Consider the following 6,580-nt stretch of genomic DNA (forward strand, 5'->3'; position numbering starts at 1 on the left):
TCCTGACTCCTACTACCAAATGGAAACCACTGGCTTTCCAGGCGTGGACGTGGAACACATACCGAGTTCCTCGAGAAGCCTTCTTTACAACCCCAGCGCTTCTTAGAAAAGCGAAAAACAAATCACGCAAAAATAAATAAATAAAGGAGAAATACATCAGACTCATTAAAGAGTATGTAATAGAAACGCACTGCTATTTTAAGGTAGCTGCGGCATTTGGACGTGACTCTAATGACTTTCCTCTTAGCACATCTGTGTGTATTTATAAGCCTATCTTAGCACAGAAACATGCGTCACCACTGATCCCTTGAAAGGAGTCGAGGTTACGGTGTGGGGGATGAACGTGAAATTTAACTACAAGATGAAGCTTCTTAAAAGGTCAGTGGGGTGGAGAATGCTCATTGTTCCAGCTGAGCGACTCTCCACAATGTATTTTTGATGCAATGACTAATTATTGTGATTATTTTCATCAGCAAAGGCTCCTTTCGAGCTAAACATATTCGTTTTCTCTTTTCCTCCCTAAAAGATATCTCCAGCCTTGGAGGAATTCCATATGTCTTCTACCTATACTTAGGAAGCGTGCTCTTGGGTGTCTGCACACATGGTGAAGCCACCTTTCCTTGCCCCGCACCCCCGCGCTCTTCTGTCTGCGACACAGTGTTTCTCTCTTCTTTGAACCTGCTCTAGAAAGCCAGCCAGAGCTTAACGAAAACAGTTGGCGCCTGAGTTGATAATCTCCTCATCCACTCTTCGAGGACCCCTGTCAGCTAACCATGCACACAGCCTTTCCACAATCAGCTACGGTTTAATGTAATGAGCTGACATCAATGCAATAGAAAGAAGGGGTGAGTGTAGAAATCGTGGGTTTTTTTAAAAAATTATTTTTAGTCCCTGAAAAATTATTGTCCACAGTTTCACAGTTTTGTATCAAATGTGGCCTTTTCACTGAGCATTTATCCAAAGAACTTGCAGAAGAGAGTGGTTTGGAAGCTGATACACCCACCGGGAGAGACAGAATGGAAGATTAGCCGAACAATTAGATATAAAATACCACTTGTAACACCGTCACCATAATACTTCCTTAAATTCCTGTAATCTCTGCGACTTTTCAGTGGGGTTTCACACACATTCTTGTCTGCTCTTTGTGCAGCTGGGGATGACATACCTATTGAATTTGAAACCAAAGGAGCACAGCTGAAAAACGTATTACTCAAGACGTGACCCGTGAAGAACAGTGCGATTTTCCAGATTGTGAGCCGTCTATACGTCCATAAAGACAAACACTAAGATGGGGTCTTTGGGAGCAAAATAAAGAAGACATTTGGGGGATATTAACCAGATTATCATAGTCTGTCCTTTCTATCTCTTCCCCAAACTTTAATTAAGAAAGAAAACAAAACTGTCTTGGCCTGTCTGTGTTGTTTGAACTCATGTTGCTCAATTCATCCGCATTGTTTGAATTCATGGTATAATTGTCTGTTATTCACTCAAGCAAATACGTGATTAATTTGATTTTTCAGTCTTTGAACAAAAGCTTTGGTAGTTTAAAATGCCTGATGAGTGAAAGATTTGGGGACCACCTTTCTTCTCACATGAATTATTTCTGAGAATAATCATGCACAAGAATCAAACTTTGCTTGCTAGAGCCAATGTAAGTAAACCCAACACAATGCATTCATTCAGTCAGCGATTCTAAAATTCAGAGCTCCAGAATTTTATAACATTGGGATGGGGTGGAAAATCAGTCACGGAGGGATGTTAAGATACCTGTCCATTCAGTCAAAATGTGTGAAACTAGATGGAGAATTAATGAGCATGGATTTCAGAAAGTTTGGTTTAAAATGGCACTGGAACTTGCTAATATCTCAGAAAAGACTCTAAGTGTCAACATATTTTATACTGTCTTCACTCATAATAGTTCCCCTTATACTCGGATTATGGCTATTTATTGCTTAACAAGTTGTAGTTTTTCAATGTCTTCAGTCTTATCTAGCGATATAACAAGGATGAGTTTCTTCACAGGCACTTTGGAAACAATCCAAAACTAGACTTGTCATCTTTGACTGCATAGCGTGTCTTCATGGAACGGTTATAATGGTAATTATTTATATTTATTGCATTTTCCTAAAAATGCTTTAAATACATATTTCACATTTCATTACTCTGTGTCACAGTGTGGCATCATAAACTGAAACTCTTGTTACAGTATGAGTACTAAAACATCTCTATAAAATGGGAAATCCTCTTTAAATTACATCTTGCAAAGAAATATTTTTCTACATCTCTCTACATACCACCTTTCATAACCTTTCAATTCCTTTCCATTTTAATAGTAATCGGCTTTTCATAAAATCTTAAACTTGGGAGGTCTATTACTTGGAAGGGTTGCATTCAGCTACCAGCAGCAGCAAACTTGACAAACAGTAACCTAAGCAAGAAGGGCATTTACTGGGCCTTGATCCCTTCTGTCCAACCTCTTTAGCAAATGGTCTTTGTCTTCATCATCATAAAGTGGCTGCCGCGTGTCCGGCTTACCATTTTCATTCCAGGATGAGAAGGAATGGAGGAAAGAACAACAGGCAAGAGGACTTACTGCTAGACCAGCTGAGTCTCTCTCTCTCTTTCTTTTTTATCTTCATTTTTTTTTTAAGAGAGACAGAGCATGTGCATGAGCAGGTGAGGGGAGCAGAGGGAGAAGAAGAGAATCTCAAGCAGACTCCCTGCTGAGCAAGGAGCTCAATGCGGGGCTCAGTCTCATGACCCCAAGATCATGACCTGAGATGAATCAAGAGTCGGACACTTAACCAACTGAGCCACCAGGCTCCTCTCTTTTTTCTTTTTTGAAAGAGATTTAATTCACATGTCATAAAATTCACCCTGTTAAAGTGTATAAATCAGTGTTTCTTAGTATATTCAGAAGGCTGTGCAATCATCACCATGAAGTCCAGAACCTTTCCATCATATCCAAAAGAAACCTGTACCCATCAGCAGCCGATCAGTATCTCCCGCCCCTTCCCCTAACCCCTGGCAACCACCATCCCCTTTCTTTCTCTGTGCCTCTTCTGGACATTTCATACAAATGGAACCATACAGTATGTGGCCTTTTGTGTCTGGTTTCTGTCACTTAGCATAATATTGTCAAGGCTCATCCATTGAAGGGAAGAATCAGTACTCCATTCTTTTTTGTCACTGAATGATATTCCACTGTATTTTTTTCACCGAATGATATTCCACTGTATGGATATAACACAGGGTTATATAGACATTTGGGTTGTTTCCACTTTGAGCTATTCTGAATAATGCTGCTATGAGTATTTGTGTACAGGTTTTTATGTAAGCACATGGTAACTGTGTTTTAGCTTTTTTTTTTTTTTAAGATTTTATTTATTTAATTGAGCGACGATGAGAGAGAGCACAAATGAGAGGGAAGGGCAGAGGGAGAGGGAGAAGCAGATTCCCCGCTAAGCAAGGAGCCTGATGCCTCCCCCCCCTCCCTTCTGCAAACATCTCATTGGTCAGAACGGGGTCACGAGGTCCCGCTCTCTTCAACTAAGTGTGGGAAAGCAGCGGTCCAGCCTCTTTTGCAGAGAAGGAAAAGGAGGTTTGCATCTTTATCTGCTAGTCAAGTGATCCTGGTCATCTTTTGTGATAGGAAATCCCCTCTTCAAACCCCCCGACAGAAGGGCATCCCACCTCTGCTTGAACGCTGCCTGTGATAAGACTCTTATCTCCAAAGGGAGCCCCCACTCCACATTTGAATGGATCCTATTATTAGTTCTTCTTGTATACTGAGTAATATATCTGGCATTTTTTTCAGGAATAATAAAACAAAGGGAATATGGGAATTGAAGTGAAATAGTGTTATTAATTATGTAAATGTGATGTTCCAACTATTATTGCCTAGCTCACAGGAGGGCTCGGGAATTGTCTTCCTCCCTTCACCCCTACCCCACCCCACCATTCCCTTCCTCCCTCTGTAATGGGATGGCAGGGAGGATACGTTTGGTTGTTCTGGTAAATTATACATTTCTAGGACATCGGGGATGGTGTTGTCTAATTGACTTCGGTCCACACCTGCTACAACGTAAGCGTACTCGAGCATTCGTGATTTTTTTTCCTACAGAAGAGGGGAAAGATGACCGGGGGCAGAAGACACCATTCACAGACCTCACCTTTGGATTATAAGCATGCTGGGTGCTTAATGAACTGCGGAATAATATAACACTTCTTTAGTTCTTTGGCTGCCTCATGATTAAATGCTATAAATATTTATGATTTATTACTGATGCTTTGGATAGATTAGGCTTTGGAAGGCTCGTGGATCACAGTGATTCTAAAGGAAAGTAAGAAAATACAAACTATATTAAAGCTGCTGATGGACCACGCTGCTCACAGGGGTTATGTAATTTTTCAGAAGCTGGTGGAGGTGCAGCTGCTTAGCAGCACTGCCATTTAAGTGGTTTCTTTTATAGTGGATGATATATTTCTCATAAAAATATATTGATAATTAATGGGAGTTAAAGCGATCACTTTCTACTAAGAGCGCACCCACCTTTGAAGGTTCCAGGCAGCTAGCAAGAGCAAAGAGCTCAACGTTACATTTACGGCAAGTATGTGCCCACCAGGGAGGGACCAATACCTGGGGCTCTTTCCCCCAAAGTCAGCACACTCGTGTCTGGGAACCCAGGCGTGAACGAGTCTGTGCCACCAACTGCATTTGCATCTCATGACCCACTGGCAAAACTTTTTGCTCCCCGTTTCCTTGGTTCCACTGCTTTAGAGGCTGAGTACTCAAGAAACAAGCACTTGCAGGAGATACACAGCGGTGCTTCCTGGCAGTGTAGTGTGGACTCTGAATTCAGAGAACCGTGCTTGATTCCTAACTCCATCGAGCTGCATGGCCCTTAGCAAGTCACATAACCTCTCCGGGCATCTGTTTCTCCGTGGAGTTGCTGTGAGGATTGAATGAATGAATATATGCAAAGCACTTGCCCATAGTTAGTGCTCAATGAAATGTTGGGTTTGTTATCTCCATTAACAGGGCATCGTAAGCCAATCTTTGGAATTACAATATACTCTGAAACAGAAGGGACATCTCTGAGCATTGTACTAGATAGCTTATTGCACGGACAGGAGGGAAATGTAGCATAGAGAGAAAAAGAGAAGAATTAAGGTGTTTTCCCTGGAACGGATTCCGTACCCCAGTATGTGTATGCAGAAGACAAGGACTGAGGTTGGCCTCTCCACATATCTTACCTCATTGTACCTTTACACCCATCCTTCCAGATTCTAGTTACTCTCTCTATTTTAGTATAAATGTGAGGAAACCAAGTCCTTGAGAGATGAAGTGATCCTCCCAGAAAGCACAAAACTAAGCAACAGAGCCAAGATTTGAACCCATCTTTCAACTCATCAGTTTATACACAGAGTGATAGCAGGGATACATTTTTGTTTTGTTTTGTTTTGTTGTTGCAAGGAAAGGAACGACAAGTCGGCAGGGGGTATGGAAAAGAGCACCTTCGTATAATTCTCCAGGAGGGTGAAGGGTGGGTTCTCCTTGAAAAAGTTCAACCCAGCGCTCCTGTAGTCCAGATATCCATCACATGGTTACAAAGCAGATGTCTTTTTTTTCCCTGGGTTTCCCAAATGGACTACTTTTAAGTGTAAAGTTCCACTGATTGTGAGTCACCAAGGCAGGGTGCCCAAACAAAATTACAGCTTCTTCTTGTTGGATAGGTGTAGCCTGGGCAGAGTCTAAGAAATCTTTGCATTGCAGACTGAAGTATTTTACCATTGCGTTTACTCACACCATTTAAGTGGAGGATCAAAATTTCGCAATTTCTAATATGTTAAGGCTGACGAAGAAAGCATAAGGCTGCTGGAAATTTGTGACTGACAGCTAGGTGCTCTTAGCCAGCTAATGAAGCCTCTCCTGCACGCGGAGCTGCCTCGTGTACCGGGGCTGAGGTCAGATATTCATGTCACTGAGGGAATGTCATCTGTTTCCTTATTTGAAAAAGGATTCTTAATACCCCATAATTCCCATATCTCCCTAGTTTTGCTTCAGACAAAAAGGAATTAGATAATCATGTCACATACAGAGAAGAGAACATTTATAATACCCATGAGAATAAAACCTTTTCAGGACTAAATGGAAGGCCACTCAGCCTCTCCGAAACATAAAGTCCCGACTGGAGGGAGCAAAAAAGCTAACAAAACCAACCTCGCTAGCTATATCATGCCAGCATTGTTCCAGTAGGGGAAGTCTATGGCGGTAAGTAGCATTTATTAAACATTTCATCGGCCAGATATACTATCTGGTTTACTGTATCTACTAAATATTATATCTGGTTTACTCCTGCAAATAGCAGGATGAGGCAGAAAATACTATCTTCATAGTAGATATGGAAACTGAGGTATGAAGGAGACACGGGACTAATTCTAGGTCACGCAGACACTGAATGGCATAGCTGGGACTCAAACCCAGAGCCCTCTGGTATCTGTACCCAGACTCCTTTTGATTTTCTACATCTTCTCCTTCTTTCTTCAAAATGTGAAACACCCCCCCAGCCCTTTTATC

At 41.7% G+C, this 6,580-nt stretch overlaps 1 long non-coding RNA gene across 1 annotated transcript; it reads left to right on the forward strand.

Moving 5' to 3' along the window:
- Window positions 1–283: 283 nt before the first annotated feature.
- Window positions 284–1,377, forward strand: LOC123000279 (uncharacterized). Its single transcript, XR_006408173.2, has 3 exons — window positions 284–378; window positions 527–845; window positions 1,151–1,377. It is a non-coding gene; the product is annotated as an uncharacterized LOC123000279 (long non-coding RNA).
- Window positions 1,378–6,580: the final 5,203 nt, after the last annotated feature.

The sequence above is a fragment of the Ursus arctos genome, unplaced genomic scaffold, assembly GCF_023065955.2.
Source record: "Ursus arctos isolate Adak ecotype North America unplaced genomic scaffold, UrsArc2.0 scaffold_12, whole genome shotgun sequence".
NCBI lineage: Eukaryota > Metazoa > Chordata > Mammalia > Carnivora > Ursidae > Ursus > Ursus arctos.